General features: G+C 38.5%; 1 protein-coding gene and 1 long non-coding RNA gene across 2 annotated transcripts in view; both read right to left on the bottom strand.

The window, feature by feature from the left end:
- The window catches only part of LOC148086625 (uncharacterized), a 290739-nt gene that overhangs the window by 142349 nt on the left and 127630 nt on the right, over nucleotides 1–20760 (bottom strand). The gene's annotated exons all lie outside the window — the stretch shown is intronic.
- znf536 (zinc finger protein 536) overlaps nucleotides 1–20760 on the bottom strand; it is a 201075-nt gene that overhangs the window by 141359 nt on the left and 38956 nt on the right. The window contains exon 3 of the mRNA XM_087784780.1: nucleotides 14860–14979. The gene's annotated coding sequence lies outside the window, so the exon portion shown is untranslated. The remainder of the gene's footprint in view (nucleotides 1–14859; nucleotides 14980–20760) is intronic.

The following is a 20760-nucleotide window of genomic DNA, read 5'->3' as shown; positions in this document are numbered from 1 at the left end:
ATTAACTCGAAATATGTCACCCCGCGTACACCCCTCAGCACGCGCACACGCGCCTTGTTTGGAATCAATTCGCTAATCGACTGGTGGCGATATGAAAGATTGAAGAGGGAACTAACAAAATGGCGTCTGTAATATGATCCGCTCCTGTTGCTACAGTAGCTTAATCATTCATAAGCTGCACAATAGAAGACTGGCAGTCTTTACTCAGTCTCTACCATGCTCTTTTGTTCCCTCTTTAAATAATTCCTCTTTTTATGAACACACAATATCATTTATTAAGCCTGATGTCTGTGTATCTATTTGTCCTAGTTCCAGTTTTTAAATGCACGCTGATCAAAAAGCATTTCAATCTGACTGGCTGGTTCCACTAACTGATGTTGCTCTCTTTTAATCACCCACTCCACTTTCTTTCTTCTTCAAACACAATCATATCAATAGTTTCCATCATGTGGATACAGAAAAAAAAAGTTAATTTGGAAAAGTGAGTCACGCAAAAGGAGCTCAAGAGTAAATAAATGTTTGAATATGTTAAAATAAACACTCGTCTGATGGCAAGAATGTGTGTAGATCGCAGTATGCCAAAAATATTGTCGTTTTTCTTCCTCGCCCGTGGCTTGGAAAAAACATTATGATCACCTGCTTAAAGATATATATATATATATACAGTGACCCCTAGTTTTTTTCATGGTATACAAAACCACCAACGTTAAAATAAGTCTTAACACATTTAATGAAAATGTATTGTAACTTTAAGCTAAACGTTGCAAATGAGAGGTCAAACCTTCTCAACAATCCTGTCAGTGATGGTAACTTGAATAGCTCCCGTGATGCTTTGCCGCCCAGCTAACAAATCACAGCTGACAATCGCATTTGATATTGCAACCTTCTTAAAATTTAAATGCATTTCGGTGTTCTAAAAAAAAAAAAGTGAAACTGAGAGACCCCCCCGTACATGAACCGATTATTTTAAGATTAAGAATATACAGTACATGAATCCAAAATACTAATAAAGTGTTTTCTTGCTTTTTCAAAATGTTGACAGTAAGAAATGAACAACTGCCTTCAGTTCAAATAGTCAGAACAACAAAAATGAATGTGACAAAGGCTTAATCTCTGAGCTCTGTTTTGAGGAGGAAGTGCACTTGACCCTGGAGACATGGTGCACACACACACACACACACACACACACACACACAGTGAGACACTTGAGAGTCCGGAAAAGAAGAGCCGAAATCATTAAAAGTCAGTTGGGTCACGCAGCAATCTAAAAGATAACAGGGTTGTTGTTTTTTTCTTCAAACTTGACGTCTTCCGGAGAAACGCAGTAAAACACGGTATGAATGCACTCCCGCATGTAGAGCAAGTGTCCTTAAGTGCCGTGACCGACAAACCCTCAGAGACGGTTTAAAGTCTGCTGACCCTTCACCTCACTTGTGGAGACCACACTCCACCACTTCTCTTTAGGTCTTAAACAGCTTCCACGAAGTGGAGTGCGTGAGCAGCATAACCTAGAGGTTAAAGAGCGATCTGTAACCGATTAAAGCTTCCACATGAATAAAAGAGACACCACTTGAGCGAGGCTACATGGTTTAGGATCAGCTGGTGTGAACTCAAATGTATTTTAACACGCATTCTAGAAACTAACTTTACTTTTTTGATATGCATAGATGAATAAAATCCTTTCACCATGAATCTGTGTGTATGTTCAATGTTATAACTCGATGATCAAATGTGGAATAACTCTACAGAATTGTATTCGAAACCCATAATGAAGGGGGTTATTCAGATGGACAGAGGGCGTAAGAAGGTGTAAAAAGTGTGAAGAAACAGGGCCAACTTTCCCTGCCATCCATCAATGCGGGAGCAGAAAGGGGCCAGGGCCCAAAGTAATGAGCCGTAAGCCCCCCCTTATACATGTTGACACACCACTAAATAAGATCCATTTAGCTAGACTACTGCAGGCGAAGACCACGACCACATATTCTGTTTAACTTATCACCTACTCCTGTTAAAAATTAGGGGTGTGTATTGGCAAGAATCTGGTGATACAATACGTATCATTATACAGCTGCAAAACAATACAATATATTGTTATACTGTAGGTACAAGGATATATTTGTAGTATTGTCCGAGTACTTGATTCTGGCGTTGCAGAATTTACAGACCACATGATTCTCAATGAACTGGTTTCATTTGTTTTTAACCCAAAATATGTCCAAACATCAGCTTTAAGAGCTGCTGGAATTGACTGCATCCTCTTGTCCTCAGCCATCTTGCAGGAGTTCATTGTACCTTAAGCTACGGATGATGTAAAGATTGCTGCCATCTAGCGACCACGAGTTTATTAGTAACACAAAAATAAAAAATAAAAAGATATTTGCATGTTAATTGTAAGTTTAAAAAAAATTGAATTATTTTATTTTTAAACATAATTTATTGAAATTGAAACCATAAAGGAACTATGATACAAATGAAGTAGGACTTTAAAGCAAAAAGAAATGAAAGTGTGGGGAAAACAAGTCATAGGAACAATGAAAATCCAACGCCACGATTAAACAAAGACGAGATATATTCTTTCTTCAACCAGAAATGATAAATAAAAGCGTGTGTCACACCGAGTCGTGTGGAATCACCTTGTAACACGTCTATTACATAATGATCCATTGCCTCTTGGCGTGTCCACCCGTCCAATGTCTTCGCACTTTCACAGCAGCCTAACTGTCTAATGATGCATTTAGCGCTAGCATTAAGCAGAGAGGATTGTGGGAGGGGAGGACACCAGCCAGAGAGAGGTCCATTCACAACACTGGTCACAATGGTAAAAAGGTGCATGTCATACTCTTGTGCGGGGGGGGGGGGGGGGGGGTTATCCACTGTATAGGGGTCAAACGCTGCTCATACAAAGCCTCCTCACATCACAAAGGAAAAGCGAGAGAGAAACACGAGGACGGAGAAAATGTTTGCTAATCAAAAGAAATAAGCTGTGAGGGCAAAGACGAAAAAAAAAAGGAAGGAGATGTTGAGCAAGGCTTTCGTGGTGCTGTTGGGGCGAAAGAGAATGCCACTAATAATGAGATGTCTATTTTACCCACCAGCTCTCTGTGTCGCTCGCTGCTTCGCCTGTTTTCCCCCGGCCCCCATTATCAGTGCACTTCAACCCGGGGATAACAATGAGTTCACAGAGATTGAGAAGTGCCGAGGCCTTAATTGTATGTATTTAGTCACGCAAACAGAGGCAATGGCCTGAGAACGCCTAGTTAGCCAATGACATCATTTAGCCACACGGACACTTTAACTCAATGGGGCTGCTGTGGAGAACACCGCAACCGGACCACTGTCTCTGTGGGTCCCTGTTCCCCGCTACGACAGAACGTTCCTGGTTTGTGGGGACCGATTGTTACCTTGTATTATTAAACGACAGAATGTCTTCTTTAATCTCAAGACCTCCCTGTTAGAATGGAAGCCAAATATATAGGTATTATACGACTTTAAACTTGAAATTATTTTTAAAATTAAATAATTATTATATTTAAGTGACTACCAAAAATCTCAGTTTATGATAAAGTGTCAATATGATAAAGATGAATGATTAAATAGCATATTCACTGTACAATATATTATTTTAGAATTCATAAAGGCATATTTCTTCATGATTTGTGTTGTTTTTTTCTTACTTTCTTACTGCATCTCCAACATTTTGTGACATTTCTTTCCAGCATTATATACATTTATAAATGGCAAACTATTGGGCCCACAAACAGTTAGGAAATAATCTGGAAAATACGGCTAAATATCTAATATGGTCAGTGGTAACTAAGTCAAATACAGTTAGTTCAAGATGCGCATTCTCTTGAGAAACTGAAGTAAAAATGTTTGTAGTACAACATCATGTACACCACCAGCTGTCAATCAGAGCTAAACAGAATTACATTTAAGCAGTTAAAACTACACTCACTATGTTCCAAGCTTTTCCTGGAATGGCCAGATATACGAGGATCAACTCTGAACCCTAGCTTGTGGGATAGGCTGAAACACAAACTCCGCTCCTAGCAAGGTTTGTCATCTATTCTACGTTGTACTGTTACTCACTACAACAATTGGTGTAACAATAGTTTGGTACGACATTAATGAATCTTAGACAATTGAACAAACTAGTAAAAAGTGTCTCTTTTATGTTCCAAGAGTCGAGGATGGCATTTGTTCTGTCTGCCTCAGAAGTGCCAACAATCAAAAACATCTCATTTGCAAAGCTGAGAACACACAAAAAAACACACACTTTCTCACACTTAATAATCGGCAACCCGCCGGCCTTTTCTTTTGTTTAGAAGTATTCCATATATTATTTCACCTTTAATCAGGATTATTTATCAAATGACACTCGTACGTTTGATCAGACAATCTGCAGCAGCTTGAGGAAATGCAGTTGCTGGCAGTTCTAAAGATGATCATGGCACTGGGATTTTAGTTTGCCTCACTTGTTCGACACAAAAGTGTGTGTGTGTGTGTGTTTGAGAAAAAAAAGAAAAAAAGGAGGGGTGCTTCTCAAGCAGGGATGTCAGCACTTGAAAAATCAATCACCATCTGGGCTCATTTCATACGAAGGACAGAGGGAGGGGAGGGGATCGCACAACCAACACACACTTCTTGCATCTTTTATTGCGCGCAAATACAACAGAGGGCAGAGATGTACGGCACCAAGGTGCCCCCCTCTCTCGTCTTGCTTTCTATTTTTAAGAGAGCACTTCACTGCGCTGGATCCTGCTGCTATAAAAGCAGGTGCGACTTAGTAGCAGGCTGAGATAGAAATGTGTGAGGATGGGAACAGTTTGAAGAGAAGATAAGCTAAAAAAAAAAGAAATAATCAAAATCCAATGAGTGTTTAATCGGTTTGGATATTTCCATCGGAAGCCGCTCGAACTTCTGAGCATAGTCGTCTTTGTTGGTCTTGACTTTAGATATAATGTTGATTTTCTTTTGCTGAAGCTTATACTCCCTTTTTTGCTCAAGTTGAATGATTTAAATAAGTTTATTATATGATTATATTAGTGCCACCAGTTAGTATTTTTCTGTTATCTTCATTATAAAAGTGGTGGTGAGATGTGTCCCCTTTTTTCATTAAAGAGATGAGATATATATCAAGTGACATCTACACATGCCCAGCATTTAACACTTTTTTCCATCTCTTTAATGATTTTATCAACGGGTACTAATACTAGATACCAAAATGGTACCGATTCCATCATGAATGGTAGATACCAGTTAAAAAAAATTAAAAAAAATGCACCTTATTTCAGTTTTGCTATCATTTTGACTGATTATTGAATATTCAAAAAGGTTTTATTCAAAATATAGACTTGATTTGTGATGTGATTGACGGTAATATAACTCAGACAAAGTGTATTTACTAAGTATACAAAGTAAAAGAGTTCTTTATATCATTAAAAAATGTATAATCTTTTAACAAATCTCATGTTCATTCTTTAATGATCACCATATCAACTCAAAGAACACTAGGACATATTAACTTTTACAACATGTTGTTGTGATCATGGCCATAATGTCCCTGCATTTGGGATCGTATTTTGCCATACTTGGGTTTTCCAACCATGAGTCTGAAGAAAGTGAACGCGAAGAGGCAGATGATGTGCATTGAATTAGTTTGGAGGATCTGACAACAGTGCTTAAAAATCAGTTTGGAGGAAAAAGTGAGATTAAAGTGAGATAAAGTGAAAATTGTGTTTCTGATGGAGTCCGATTTATTAGTTTCCATATTGCCTCTGGTTTTAAATCATCTGAATATAATTTTTTTCTTCATGAATAATCCAATTTTGTTTTGGGTGTCTTTTAATGGAGAAAACTTGGATGCATCAAAGCCACTAGGCCGGTACTGTGTGAACGCTGTCCATCAGAACCAATGTGCAAGGCCACGCAAAGCAAACAGGGATAAGAGGAAAGAAAAGCAAAGATTCATCTGCTTGAGTTAGCACCGCAGGTCAATGGGTTTAACTCCCATTCAGCACAGCACGGCTCGCATTTACACATTCTGCACACTAACTGGTTTTCAAAACCTGTTTGGAACTACACTTTTATCAGTGTTTTTTTATGCTGTTTTCTTAAGACATGCAACAAAAAGCATCAGGTTTTGTCGTGCCACGTGATTGGAGACGCCTTGCCGCCTCCTTTTAGTCGCACAGCTGTGTGAGAAATACCAGTGGCAAGAGGCTGCTGAGGCAGCAAAAGCATTTAATACTCAACAAACACTTTCTAAGCCCATGTCCAATAGTTGGACACCACTGTAATGTGACCTACATAGTAGTGAATAAGATTTTTATTTTCGTACGAAGGTGGGGTGTGGTGGGAGCGCAGGGAGGTTTAGGTGCGAGCAGAGAGGGTCTATTTTTGTTATCTATATTTTTAACATAGAGATTAGAACTCAAACAAACGCGGTATTTGAAAATGTTAATACATTAAAAGAAATTAAAGTTTTGTTTTTATTAGACAGATGTGATGAGGGACAGGTGAGCACGGAGATGTCTGTCACAAGTTTCTCCAGGATAGTTCGTGGAATGAGGAGAAAAGTCCTCAGTGTCACCGAGAGGAAATGCTTCTTGACTCCAGGAAACTACGACCTTTGACTAAAGGACCAAAAAATATCACCAAAGGTTTCCTTCTCACATTGGAATAATGATTTCCTAAATTAAGGGAAACCATCAAGACTGTAGAATCTGTAGATCTCATGCACACCCAAGCAAAAGATTGCCACACTGCAGTTTTTATTCGAGCATGCATTACTTCGGAAGCCTGAGTAGTCACAGGACCAACATGAACCAATAGAGCAGTAATTTCTACCACAAGAGATGTGGTGTTTGTGTTACAGCATAGCATGTTTCAAAGTTCAGAAAAGTTGAATTAAACACTTTGAATTCATTGTTTTATTCTTCAAGGGGCTCTCATGGGTCTTGAGACCATGGCTTGAATAAAAAGAGAACATAACTTCCGAAGTACATACAAAAGAGCAAAACAAACCTAAAAACAGTCTTGTTTAATTTGTTTTCTGATCAATTCCTCTTGTCAAGGTCTCACAAGAAGTAGGACGTTACAGACGAGCACCATGGAGGGTTTGGATGTTTATAACCCTTGTGTTATATCTGAGCCGGACGCAACACAAGGGTTATCTCAAACAGATTTGTTTTCGGGTCTCTGGGTCACCTTGACCCAGATATATCACTTGGGTTACTTTTGAATTAAGTTAAAGTTAAATGAAGAAAACTGAGACCTTATTTGCGACGGTCAAATAGACATACATTTCAATTTGACTTTAATTCCCGCAAATCCCCAAATAAATATCAGATTAAAAATTGCAATATTTTGCTCATAAACAAGGCTATACAATTACTTTTAAGGCTCTGAATACTGTAAATGAATCTCGTTCCCGTTGACTGACACTATTTTAGGGAAGATTCAAATAACCCAAAATGATGCGTTTCGAGCTATCATGTGAAAAAAATTCACAGCAAAAAAAAATGGAGCAAAAAGAAAAACATAAACTAAGTGAAGATCATGCCTCGGCCCCCCTGCCGAGTCTCAGCCACATGGTACATAAATAAGCATTATGATTCACACTGTCTCGGTCGCACCCCGTCGCTTCTCAAACAAGATCCAGTTTCCATTTAGCCACAATAGTGATGAGACTAGACCTCCCTGTTTTAAATACAAGATACAAACAAAAAAAAATTCACTGTTTACGAAATGTTGTTTACATACAAACGTGTCCATCTAATAGCCTCGTTTTTTTTTTTCCCGGTCACATCCAATGAGAGGCCAGAGGCTGAGCCAACAACAAAACATCCGAGCAGCTTAGTTGAAAAGACAAACTGCTTTTCAAATGGGACCATTAGTTAGCACAAAGGAGACGTGTGAGAGGTCAGCAATATATTATCATGGATAAGTCCCTAACTTGGCAAATGGTCCATTGTGAAAGTCTGCCTCGGTCAAATGTGATGGAAAAATCCAATATGGCAATTAAGAACGGTGAATTATAGCTTCAGCTATGTCTGGGATGTTCGTCCTGTGTTTGAAAAGTCATTCTACTTTGGCTGCTTTCACATAACAAGACTTATCGTCTCAATCTTGGATGGGGTTCGATTCTTTTCAGGCATGGTAATCAAAGAAAAAGGGTACAGTGGAAGGTAAAAAAAAGACAAGGTAAAGAAGATATATTTGGTGTAGAAAATAGTCGATTAAAGTCATAAATAGAGCGAAAAAACTCAAGCACAATTAAAGTTATGTTTCGCCTACATGGGATCTGACCGTGGAACAAATCTTCTATAACAATTTAAGTGGTTAAACTGGCATATGGCTAGTTTTACTGACACCAGCATTTTCTAACAAACAAATTACTTAAGAAAATCACAAAAATAATCATTTCTAAAAGAGGAAATGCTTCCTCAAAGGTGTCTATTGCTTACTCATTCTTGGCTTCCACACATGTATTCGATGTGTACTTGAGAACAAGTTCAGATCGGATTCAAAGTCATGGCATCTGCTAGAAGGTCTTGGGTGGTTCACTCACATTCACAAACCTAAAAGATTACCAGACACAAACATTATCCGCCGGTGATTCCATCTTTGTGCTGCACATTTTAAACCTTGTCGGAGAAACCAATCCCCTGCGAGCATGAATGGAATCTTCTTTGTAGAACTTAAATACGGTCCAATGTGTCCATCGACAAAGGCCTTTCCTCGCCTTCCTCCTCGCTCGCTACACTTTAGGTTCAGCAGGCCTGTGGGTGGGTTTTTTGCCATTCTTTCCCCCTATTCTTCTTTTATTTTGCTACTTCTTTAGAGCATTAGCGCCACTAACTATTGAACTACAACGGCCACTATAAAAATTCATCAGGATTAAAATGACCTCACAGGCAAAATTAAAGATTCCCAAAATGTACACAATAAAAGGGCTGTGTATCTTTTTTAAGACATTCTCGGCTTCCTTGGGAACAGGATTGTTGCTCGACAAAGTGGTCTTCGCTCAACAATGACCACCTTTCAGACACACACAGGGACTGCCTTTAGAGCTGTGTAGTAGACGGATTTCACATATCAATCAAAAGAAGGAAGGGGGACGGGGGGGGCAGAGGACCCTCATAGGTTGAGTGTGGTCCTTCAGAACCATGAACAGATCCGAATAGAGTATATGCTTTTCTCTCTTACTGCCACTATTCATAATAACAGAGAAGACAGGGCCAAAGGAGAAAGGGGGGGGAGGCGGGGAGGCAAGGAGGGAGGGAGGACCTCTTAACACCTTATTTAAGACTTGTCCTTCCCTGTGTCAGAAACGCTCTTCAGTCCGGACCGGAAATAATAAAACTCCGCCAGACGACTCGATTGTAAAACAAAACGAGCCGGGAGGAGAGAGGAAAAGTTGCTTTGTGAAGCGCGGACTGTGTGTGCAAGCTTTATGTTCATGAGTCTGCACATGCAAGTGCTTGTGTGCGAGAGTGTGTGTGCGTGTGTGTGTGAGGGGGGTGGCGGGGGGTAGTGTCATTCCATTACACCTGCACTATGGTGTAATGAGCCCGAGCCTGTACGCCGGGCAACAGCCACCCACTGCGCCAGCCATGCGCACCGCTGCCGCTAATCACGCTGGAAATGAATAAGGTGTCAGCGAGTGGGTAATTCACAGCTGTATTTAAGTAGCTCAGCCCAGATATCAGCCACATAAAACAAATGCAATATAGTATTCCATTTTAAATATAGAATATTCTTGACAGGAGTATTAATGGATACACCTTAAAGGTCTCCTTAATAGGTCACTGGCTGCATGTTTCACCTTGTACCGCGGGAGTCGGGAGGTGGAAAGACCGCGGGTGTAGGTAGGGATTCAGGCTTCTGCCGAGTATCTTATTTTTATAATAACCTATAAGTCACATCGACTTGTGTATGTTTTGGTCCATTTTCCGTCACTTCTAAGGTGGCAGGAACAGCAGCCCAACATTCCCAAAACCTCCCTGCAGCTCCTCTTAGTTATTAGACTGGTTGTTGCGACAGCTTCAATACCCTTAACCCTCAAGGAAAGCTGGATTATTTCCCCCTGGTCTAGACATCTGTGCAACACAATGGAGCCAACCTTTATTGAACCAAACGTCCTCATATTAGTAGTCATCGCGTGCGTAGTTGCAGTTTTGTGCTATATTTAAACGGCAATGCTGCAAAAGTGTGTAATTGGGGACAAGGCAGTCTTGCACCGGGCCATGACAGAGACTTATGTTAAACCTAATTAGATCATGATAATAGCTTTAGGGCCCCAGTGATCAATGCTAGAGGTCTGTGGAGATGAACTTTCCTTAAGTTCCATGCTGTGTGCGAGGGTTTTTTTTCTCTCGCTCTCACGCACAAAGAATTTTAGGAAGACAAGTGCGGAGCGTGGGTTTGTTTCCTTACAATGTTGCCCTGATACAAGTACAACATAGTTAATTGATGTTTTGTTTTTTTGTTGACCACCATACAACAAATTGCAACCAAATATGGACAAACAACAGTTTTTTTGCTTGAGTAGAAATTGGGGCAATTTATTTTACCTGGCGGCATAACTATTGTTGCAACTCAAAAACACAATGAACACTATCATGAACGTATTTATAAAATGTAAGGTCTGTCTGATTAAAAGAAACATTTCCACCTTTTGTTGTCAAATATTTAAAGACAGATTGCGACCATGCCCTTTGGGTTTCCTATCTTGTACAATAATTATATTATTATTCCTACGAAGTCTAAGAAAATTTATTTTTCTTTAGATTGACATCTAACAATGTTGGTGCCCATACATGGACAACAAACAAACAAGATACAATCAAAAGTATGAACAAAAGAAGACCTTGCGTACCGAGGAAATCCATTGCAAAGTGAACATTACAAAACATTCAAGTTGAGTTTTAATCCAGAATATCAGTATCCATTTTCTTTGATCGGACCTAAATGACCCAAATATGCTTCTGATTAAATAATAACTAATATTGTGTGACAGTGGTGCCTTTGTGTCAATTGTTTGGTCCTCTGCCCCTAATTCACTCCGACTCATCTCCCATGACTAGGTTCTATGAAAGCTGCCATTTGCCAAAGTTGCCGATTTGATGCAAGATCTTGAAGTTATGGCTTACTTCGTATTTTCATCAAAAAAACGTGTAAAAACACTAGTCTGGTACAAAATAATGGGTCTGAATTTTGTATGATTACATATAATACCCTGTTTCTTCTCCTTCCACTGCATATTTTAAATACAAGTTTATTAGTACAACAAAAACACGGTCGTGATATATACTTAATTCATTAGATAGTGAGAAGCCTTCGGTATGTGTAGCTCCTCTTTTCAGTGAGCTATTGACGTGAATACGGTCACTAACTCGGTTAAAGCTGTGATGGTTGATCAAACCCTCAGTATCTAAGACTTGGATTCCTCTTTGCACTAAACAGCTAACTCTCCATGGCGACATCTATCTCGCGCCACCAGCTTGAGGGCATCTTTAAGCAGAGGAATTTAGCCATTATGTGGCATTAACCTCATTAGAAAACACTCTTTAGCTGCTCCAAGATAAAATTGATTTACAGCTGCCATTTCCACCACTGCCCTCGATCAATGGTTAAACTATCCCTTTTATGGCCCCGTGCACACTCTCTTTTCTCGCAAGATATCTCACACGCCGCTGTTAAAAAAAAACCCCTCTCTTCTCTGCCAGGTGAGACGCTGCAGACTGTGATTCCAAAAACATTTGGATATGAGAATATGTGTTAGTTTTCTTTAACTACCAAAGCTATTCCCTTTTTTAGGGTTACAAATCCATGCAAACAAACACAATCTTCATGGTACCATATCTTATACATGGAATAAGCTTTAGGCTGTGAACAAGTTCCCACAATTCCTTGCCTCCCAAGGCTTATCGTTTGTGTTGTTGCATACCTAAATGTATATTGAGGATAACCTGACCTTGAAAGCATCATAAAAACATTTAAACCATTTGAAAAAGGAATGCTAAGGTCACTCAATTCTCTTACCACCCTGCTTCGGGAGGGCATAGCAAATCCTCGAACATATAAATCATACTATGATCTTAAGTTAGTGTCTTGAGAATCTAAAGGTGAAGTAAATCAAATTCACCCAGTTTCTTCCATTAAGACGATGCACTCAGTACATGGTCTTGGTTAAGGATCAAGGAATTTGTAGACCAATGGTAGTGGCTGTAAGAAGAAACTATCTTTAACTCTCTAATCCTATGAAAGATAAAGCATCTGTATTAAGGAACAGTTTAATTTTTTGTTCTGGTTTCATCGTCTTTCAAACAGCCTGATACAGGAGCAGGCCTGTATCGGCTGACTGTGAGTCTCCCTGACAGCTCAGGTTTATGAGGATGTTTAAGCAAAACACGCAATGCCGTATTTCTTTGACGAATCAATACCACCACCATCTCAGCTCTCCTTCCGTTCCTCCCTCTTCTCCGCCTCGTCCAAGCTCCCCCCTATCATCTTGCCCTGTCTGGGAGAATTGATCCGCTCGGATTGACTGATATCAACCGGCGGATTGAGTGATACTTGCGCCTTCCTCTTTTTTTTTCACTCCACTTTTGACACATAAATAAAATATGTGGCCTTTTTTATTTTTTGCTTGAATCTCCACAGTGTTTGCTGAGATTGAGGACAGAACCGGTGAGTCGGGCCCTTCAGTAGATTCCATGTTGCCCTCAGCCTCCATTATAAACTCAACCAAAATAAACGCAAAAATGTATTGTAAAAGTACAACTTTTTAAAGGTTAAACAAGCTTTAGACACTTTTTGAACCTCTTAATAAGTCAACTCTCCATCAAACTTTTACATAAAAGTCTCTGGTGCCAATGTTATAAAAGAGGGATGTCGAGCAGATCAATTCGCAACTTATAATATAACGTATCAAAACGTCTAACCCTGTTGGGTAATGCCAAGGGTGTGTCCCAAATTGCGCACTTCTGCTCTTACACTTAATATTATGTTTTCAGATCAGCGTTAAAAAGTAGTAGAAGAAGCTGTCAAGTAATTTAGGGTAAGTATGTAGCAGCAGTGTTTAATTTGAGAGAGTAGTATCACACTTTGCAAGTAAGTGCACTGTCTTACATTGTACTGTAAAGCAGTGCACTAAGTGAAGTGTAGAATTTAGGACACAGCACAAGTTTCTCTTTGACACTCACAATACATAAACCATTTAACACATTAAATCCCATTTGTCTCCAACAGTTTGCAGCTATTTTAAAGTCAAACTGGAGCCTTACAAAATCACAACTCTTGACTAAGGCCTTTTTCGACACACAAATGTGGACGACCATGCCTTAATTCTGGCGACGCATTGTAAAATCGAAAAAAAAAAAAGTTTTACTCAATTCCTATCCGAACTAAAAAAAAGGGACTTATTTAACTTGTACGTCAACTTGGAGTTTTAAAATTAAATTGAGCAACTATAATTAAGTGACTTATTTGGTCAGAATGTTTGGTTTCATCGCAAGAGTAGTTTAGATTTGTACATACAAACATAGTTTTGGTGTCTCCTTTCGATCCCAAGATCCCAGTATCGACGGAGATAAATAAGGAATAAAGGAAGACCTCAGCTCACCTTTAAAGTGGGTGAACATTGTGAACTGACCTGACGGACGATTGTAGTTCTTCACACAAACACTATAAGATTTTGACCCCGCACTTTAGTAAGGCAAGCAGCTGTGAATGCGTAACCAAACCATATCGACAGTCACTTTAACATCAGGACAAATTATTTATTATTCCCGCAATTAACAGCCCGATGCAAGGTTTCCGATCGTCGCGATAGCAAGATATTCCTGATATGACTGCAGAGGAATTGAAATGGCACGACAAGAAATAGCTGCGGGGTGAACTAACCTTGCATCTCCGTCAAGATTTCCACCTCTGCCCGTTAGACAGTTGAAGAGGCTTAAATAAACTCTTGACACTACTTTCATACGGACGTGGCGAACACTTGCACATTCATACCTATATTACGTAAGTGTCTGAGAGGAGGAAGAGACAGACAGCTTAAATGTACACACACTAGCCCTACCTACCAACAGATAACAGATGGGATTAATGAGGATTTATCAGTGTCCACCCGTGTGTGCAAGTTTACTGTATATGTGATTTTAAATTTAAAATTTTCCATCATATGCTGACATTAGGATGAGTGAATGAATCTTTTTGTTTTTGTAAAGTCAGATGATGGTTTTATACTCTCCTTGTACAAATATACACATAGTTATATACCATATTTTCATGTATATAATACACTACCTAAATGCATATTAATGCAGTACAATGGGATCTTCTTATGCTACCATGCTTTTATTATTTTGAAGCCCATTTACTTTTTATTTAGAAAATAAGTTTGGTATTTAAAGAGAAAGACTAGAAGGGACTTGTAAAATATTAAAATAATGTGCAAATATGACCTAAAATAAAGATAAAAAAAGAATAGAATACGAATCCTTTTTTTTAAATGAGAAAATAACAGATATTTATTTAAATTATTGTAATGACGATGCAAAAAATAATGATCATAATAATCATAACAATAATAACATATAAATATAGGTTAATGCTGCTTTAAAATTGCATATTTTACAATTACATAGTATTAAAATATTTTTAACCAAAACTATGGTTTATTTAAATTATTATTAAATATATATATTCTACTTTACTTTAGCAACTGTAAGTGAGTTAGTATGTTATTATATTTTTTACAGTATGCAATCTCTTCTTGGGCATTAAACAAAAAAAACAATTTTCTTTACTGCCACTTTCACTCCCCGTCCCTGGAAACCCCTTAGTCACCTCAGATGTGTTGGGGGGGTCGAGGGCAGATTCCTCTGGCGGCGTGACGACGATGTGCTTAGCCACGTTAAGCCAGTCTCAGCTTCAGCTCCGCTCCTGGTGGCGGTCGAGGAGGGGAACCTGGGAGACGGAAACACACAGAGAAAGAGAGCACGAGTAAATGCTGAGTCGACTGCTACTGATGTACCCCATATGGGGGCGGAAAGGGGGCATATTAATGTCAGGGATTCCCCCATGCTGAGAGGAAAGGAAGGTGAAGCGACTACTCTGGTGTTGCCTCTGGCTCTCGATCCGTCCTCCTGCTTCCCACTGAACGCTTAGAAAATCTGCTTGTTTATAGGCTGGTTTTACAACAAATAGAATTCTGAATTTTATCTTGTAAAGTGAGATAATGACCAAGGATTTTAGCATGAAAACATATGGGATGAAAAAATGATCATAGATACTGTATATTTATTTCTATTTTTTTGCTAAAGGTTGCAGATCATAAACAGCTTCCAATATTTTACTGCCATTGCTTTCTATTCGAAACCAGGTCACAAAATTTAATAAAATTTAAATGTCAAACAATGATTTTACTGAGGAAAACCTGATATTTGACAGGGGTGTTTCCGTTATCATTATTCAATTTCATTTAATCTTATATTTTATTTATTTTGTATGGTATTATAATGTAATGCCTCATATCTTATTATTATTATAAATCCTGTGTTGTATTTGAAAAAACATTAAAAGTTTTCTGACTCTGATTCTAATGAATTAAATATGTGAACATTTGCAACAAACTAACAGCACAAATCAGTGGTTTCCACGGATCAAATGACCTCAGGTGAGGAAAACAATTATTAATTTTTTATCATAAAAATAATAATTATATTAGAAGTATTATAATGATAAACTTGTTGCCCAAGAGTTTAAAAAATGTAAATGCTTAAATGGACAAAATTTAACTTAATTTAACTAACTAAACTGAACGTAAATCAACATAATCAACATATACAAAAAGCTAGAGTTTGCTTTTCAAGTCAACTTTTTGACAGTTATTAACCAACTCCAGCAAAAGCTTGTTTAATCAGACTATACTAAAAAACTGCTGACTCGGTCCACCTATTTATCAGCAGCTCAACTCGCATTCACTTGCTCAAATTCCTTGAGTGTGGAGGCGAGGAGGGGTGAGGAGAAGAAATAAAAAAAAAAAAAGATCAAGTGAGATGTGTCTGCCTCACAACTGTAACAGAGGTCAAGTGAAAAAGCAGATGTTCGAAAAAGGAGCCATCACAGCCTGACATCATCAATCACAGGATAATATTTTAAGTGCCTCTTTTATTCTTTTCTGCTTTAGAAGTTGGTTACCTTCGATTTCCTCTGCTGGGAAAGCATTGTTTGAGACAGGAAATAAGATGTGGCTCAATACAAGTTATCTTTAATGTGGGGGGATTCAAGAGAGCGATGACAGCGAGAGGGGTGGGGGGAGGCGGAGGAGGAGGAGGGCGAGTTACTGGTTATCTGAGATTAGTGCTCAGTGTTTGTGCGTCCAATGAAGGAAGCGGACATGAAAGAAAAGTTAATGGACTTTGACTGATCTACAATCCGTACCGAATGAGATGTGGATGGATATCAATTTGGTATCTATAAAATAATGGTTGTTTACTTCGATCCACTTCACGTACACAACCACAGCTTTTGTATTTGATGTTCGGCTCGAATAGAAGCAGACTGAAGATTCGATCTCGTAATATCTGCATTGTTTGAACAGTATTTCCTTTTTCCAATTATTCATTTGTAAAATTATAAACATATAATTGCATGACTTTATTTTTCTTTCTCTTTTATTTTATTGTAGCTCGACAATCTGCTCTGAGTTCTCCAAATGTCATCACCTTCTCTGGAATAACACCAGTAGTTTGGTAATTCAACAATTAACTTTATTTTGTTTTGTTTTTAATTGAAGGGTGTGAACTTATAGGATGCAATTCCCCATACAGAACATATCATTTTGTCTAAAATAGTTTTTACAGTTCTATGTTTCATTTATTATATATATATATATATACTGTATATATGTAATTTATTCCCATATCTTGGCAGATTCTTCATTTCGGTTTATTTTATGTTTGTACCTTACATATCTTACTTTAATGCAAAAAATTGTCATTCTTTTGAATCAAATGTCCGTGTTCGTTAGTAAATTAATTTTTATATTACTTCCATTCAATGGTTTATTTATGATTGTATCATTTTCTCTATTGTTTGACGAAACTTCATTATCACAGACTCTATCACAGACCCTTTTTGTCATCTGTGTTTCTTTTTTCAGCCAAGCAGCTGTTTCCAGGTCTGGGTCCATTGGGAGGGATACGTGTTTTGGCAATCTTTTAAGGCGTTATTTCAATATTTAAATACTTTACCCTTCTTTTTAATTTCAATTATCACAAAAAGAAAACAAAAAAATTGGGTAACTGGACAAATATTTGTTCTAATACTGGAATGAGCCAATGGGTCTGTTTTTGGAACTGCTTTACTGAGAGGTTCTTGAAGACCTTCAAAGATCTGGATCAGATGAAAGAACTGTGATTAAATTCCTGTTAGCCATCACCGTCTTAATAGACAATAAGTATTAACTTCATGTTGAGTTTAGACAAAATTCAAATTTTTCCGGCAGGATACTGCAGGAGCCGCATTGTAAACTGAAACATCAGAGATCACGCACGATTTAACCTGAAATACTGGGAATTTCCACTACAAACAAGCTTAAAATATATATCTTTTCAATATTTTTTAAGAACAATTTCTCATGTCTGGGCTTTAAAGTACAAGGGACGTTAAATATGAGCAGTATGGAGGTATTTGATTGTAATTTGGTGTGTCTTTAGAGCGAAGAAAAATGAACCCTATTTGTGAACATCATATACTGTGTACATTTTACCTGTAACTATAATCCCAACCCTTAGTTGACAAGAGGGTGAGTAGAAATGTGAAATTTGAATTTTAGATTTTGGGCAACGGAGAAGCCTTCAAACTGTTAGCAAATCATTGAAGAAGTACAGAAGTTGAAAGGTATTTTAAGAAAATAAAGTTACTACGGTCCCTTTAACTGGGGTTTAGGATAAAGTTTCAATAGAAAATAGGATTTCAATCCAAGTCAGAAGTTAAACAATTCAATGAAACTCATCTGTTATTTGCAGGTATTCTTGTCAGCATAATAATCCGCGTCGTTGATTCGACGCGTTAAAAACGCTCCACACACAAACACGTCGGCGCCGTAAATCACTCCGGCAGACATAGGCAAGTAGGTGAAGCGGCATCACTAACCACCTCACTCCCACTACAAATAATCACCTCCTGGTGGGAGGCAATGAGACGAGGGGAGGGAAGGGAGGGAGGGGGAGGAATATTAAAGAAAAAAAAAAAAAAAGAAACAGCAATCTTTTAAGCGAAAGCATTGGAAATATTTTTTAAGAGGGCAATGAATTCCGTGGCGCTGAATGGGATGTTGGTACATGTTTTACTAAAGGAAATATAATGGCGGATATTATTAGATCACATTAATCACCAGTGTGCCAAAGGCAGTGACAGCCATGCTGAAAAGGATTGAAAACGCTGGTAATGGATATAAATTACCCATTGTGTGATAAAAGGTTTTTTTTTTTTTTCCTCACTAAGAAGGTAAAAAGACTGAGAGAGCCACTAGGTGTTTGCATGTGCGCGAGGCTGTCCGTGCGTGTGCGTGATATGTTATAATACAGGGTTATCAGAGGGGGATTAAACATTTTAAAGGAATCAGATAGTGGTGGCGAGGCCTTGTATTAAAGGCGTCGTGGAAAAGAGGAAAGGATTAAAAACAGATTAAATTGGTTGGTGGCGACGGAGCTGAAAGGAAGGAAGGAGCGAGGGAGGGAAGGAGAGCGTGTTTTGACACAGGTCTGTCAGGCTTTTGGCACGCAGATAATGAGTCACATCTCCCGTGCGCCGTTATTTATCGCTGACTTGGCTCGCAAACAAAAGATCAATAATTTTGAGCAAATCTAATGTTGTCCTCGCCGCTAATGCGCTCGTCCATCACGTCTGTCATCCCTCCACCGAGAAGATAGACTGATTCTGGGTTTATTTGGAGATCAAATGCAATTATATCACATCGCTCTAATAACGGCACCCCGACTGCTGCACCCCCACGCTCGTCTCGCATCGCTTGCATTTGTATATGTAAATACACAAAGAAAAGGGGAATAAATGAGAATGTATGGACGGGACACGCGGCCGGCGTCGCCCGCCATTTTGGCCCATCAATCTTCATTTGTTCCTCAGACCTTGCCTTTGAAATATGAAATGTGTCAACAGCTCGTCCCCCTGCAACACAGGAGGCGTGCAAACATCCGTCAAAAGCATCGCGCCCGGTGTTCACCAGTTAGCCCTCCAGCACAGAGAGATGAGACGACAGCAGATTCCTCACTGACAACTAGCCCTGGGTTAGACACTTTCCAGCCACCTGAACTCAATCAGGTCCCGGTGGAGGCAGCGATTTGAGGGGTTCATTTCATCTCCGTCCCCTTTATTCAGTGGTGCTATGTTGGACGTTTCTTCCGAATGCAACAAATCACATTCAAGCTTTTTCATACAAGTGTTAGTGGTTTTGGTGGCATAGTTGTGACTTCCAACTGAACCCTCTAAGACCAAATGTAGCTAGAATTATAACTTTTTTATTGTATCCTCAATAAAACTTTTTATTTCATTTTTTTGTCCTATTGTTTGTTCTCAAAATGCGATTCGATCCAACTTTAATATAAAAGACCTTCCCTCGGGATTCATACGATTCAAGTCTGAAAAATTGCTTTGGTTTATTACAGTGTACATATTTTGGTCATCACGCTTCGCAATATCAATCGCAATATATTTAAAAAGATTTCAATAAATTGTGAAAAAAGTTGATTAAAAATGTATATTTATTTATTTATTTATTCTTTTTTGGGGGGGGGTGTCTGGGGTTATAACAGTGTCCATGTTTCTGTGGAAATTACCTGCCAATTAATAATCTATGTATATTTATTAAATAAGATTGTATATTACTTTAAATAAGATGGGGGGGTTTATGACTTTCTCTAGAACAGGAATATCTGTTGTTATTGTGGAAAATATTCCCTACAATTGGGTGAGAGGTGGTAGTCAGCTCTGTTTTTGAGAACTTCTTTAAAGGGAAAAACTTTAAAAAAAAAAAAAAAAAAAGGAATTGTAAGTCACAATTGGCATGGCTTAGAACAACTACATTTCCTGAGGGACAAAAGAATGGCTTGACGAAAAGAAGAAGCCTAAATATGATGGGTTTTATTGGTTGGTTAAACCATTAATTCATACGACCCATCATTGTCACTGAGACTTAAGTGATAGATGGCACTACAGAGCTTAAGTATAACAGTTCATGGGAAGCAATGTGAATGGAAACATAAACATATATGTATAATACAGAGAGTTTCCTCCGTTTCTTCCTGAATGAAGACGGTAGCAGGTGCAAGGTTCTTCGCTCCTTCCCTCTCTCCGTGGGAGAGGTGTGAGAAAACAATGACAAATTAAGGTCACCTGACCTCCAGAAGCCCACACATCAGGTGGCTGTCCACTGAAACCGACCTCAGTGTAACACACTATTATATAAACTATGGTATTTCAAAACGTTTCATTTATATAGACTTAGTTTCTGGAAGCATTGCGTCACGTTAAGTATTACATGCATTAAGTAAATGGTTTATTATTTTTGGAAAAAGCCTTGGTTTTCTCTGCTAACATAAGCATAAGTAGAGACTCTTTTTTCAGTCAAGTTCACTCGCAAAGTAAACCTGTAAACTGGTAAAAACGAGCTTAACTCAAACTCTAAGTGTTTTCTTGTCATCTGTTAAAAGTAACTGCTCGTTC

The sequence above is a fragment of the Callionymus lyra genome, chromosome 2 (assembly GCF_982586985.1).
Source record: "Callionymus lyra chromosome 2, fCalLyr1.hap1.1, whole genome shotgun sequence".
NCBI lineage: Eukaryota > Metazoa > Chordata > Actinopteri > Syngnathiformes > Callionymidae > Callionymus > Callionymus lyra.
This window is presented reverse-complemented; position numbering and strand designations above follow the sequence as displayed.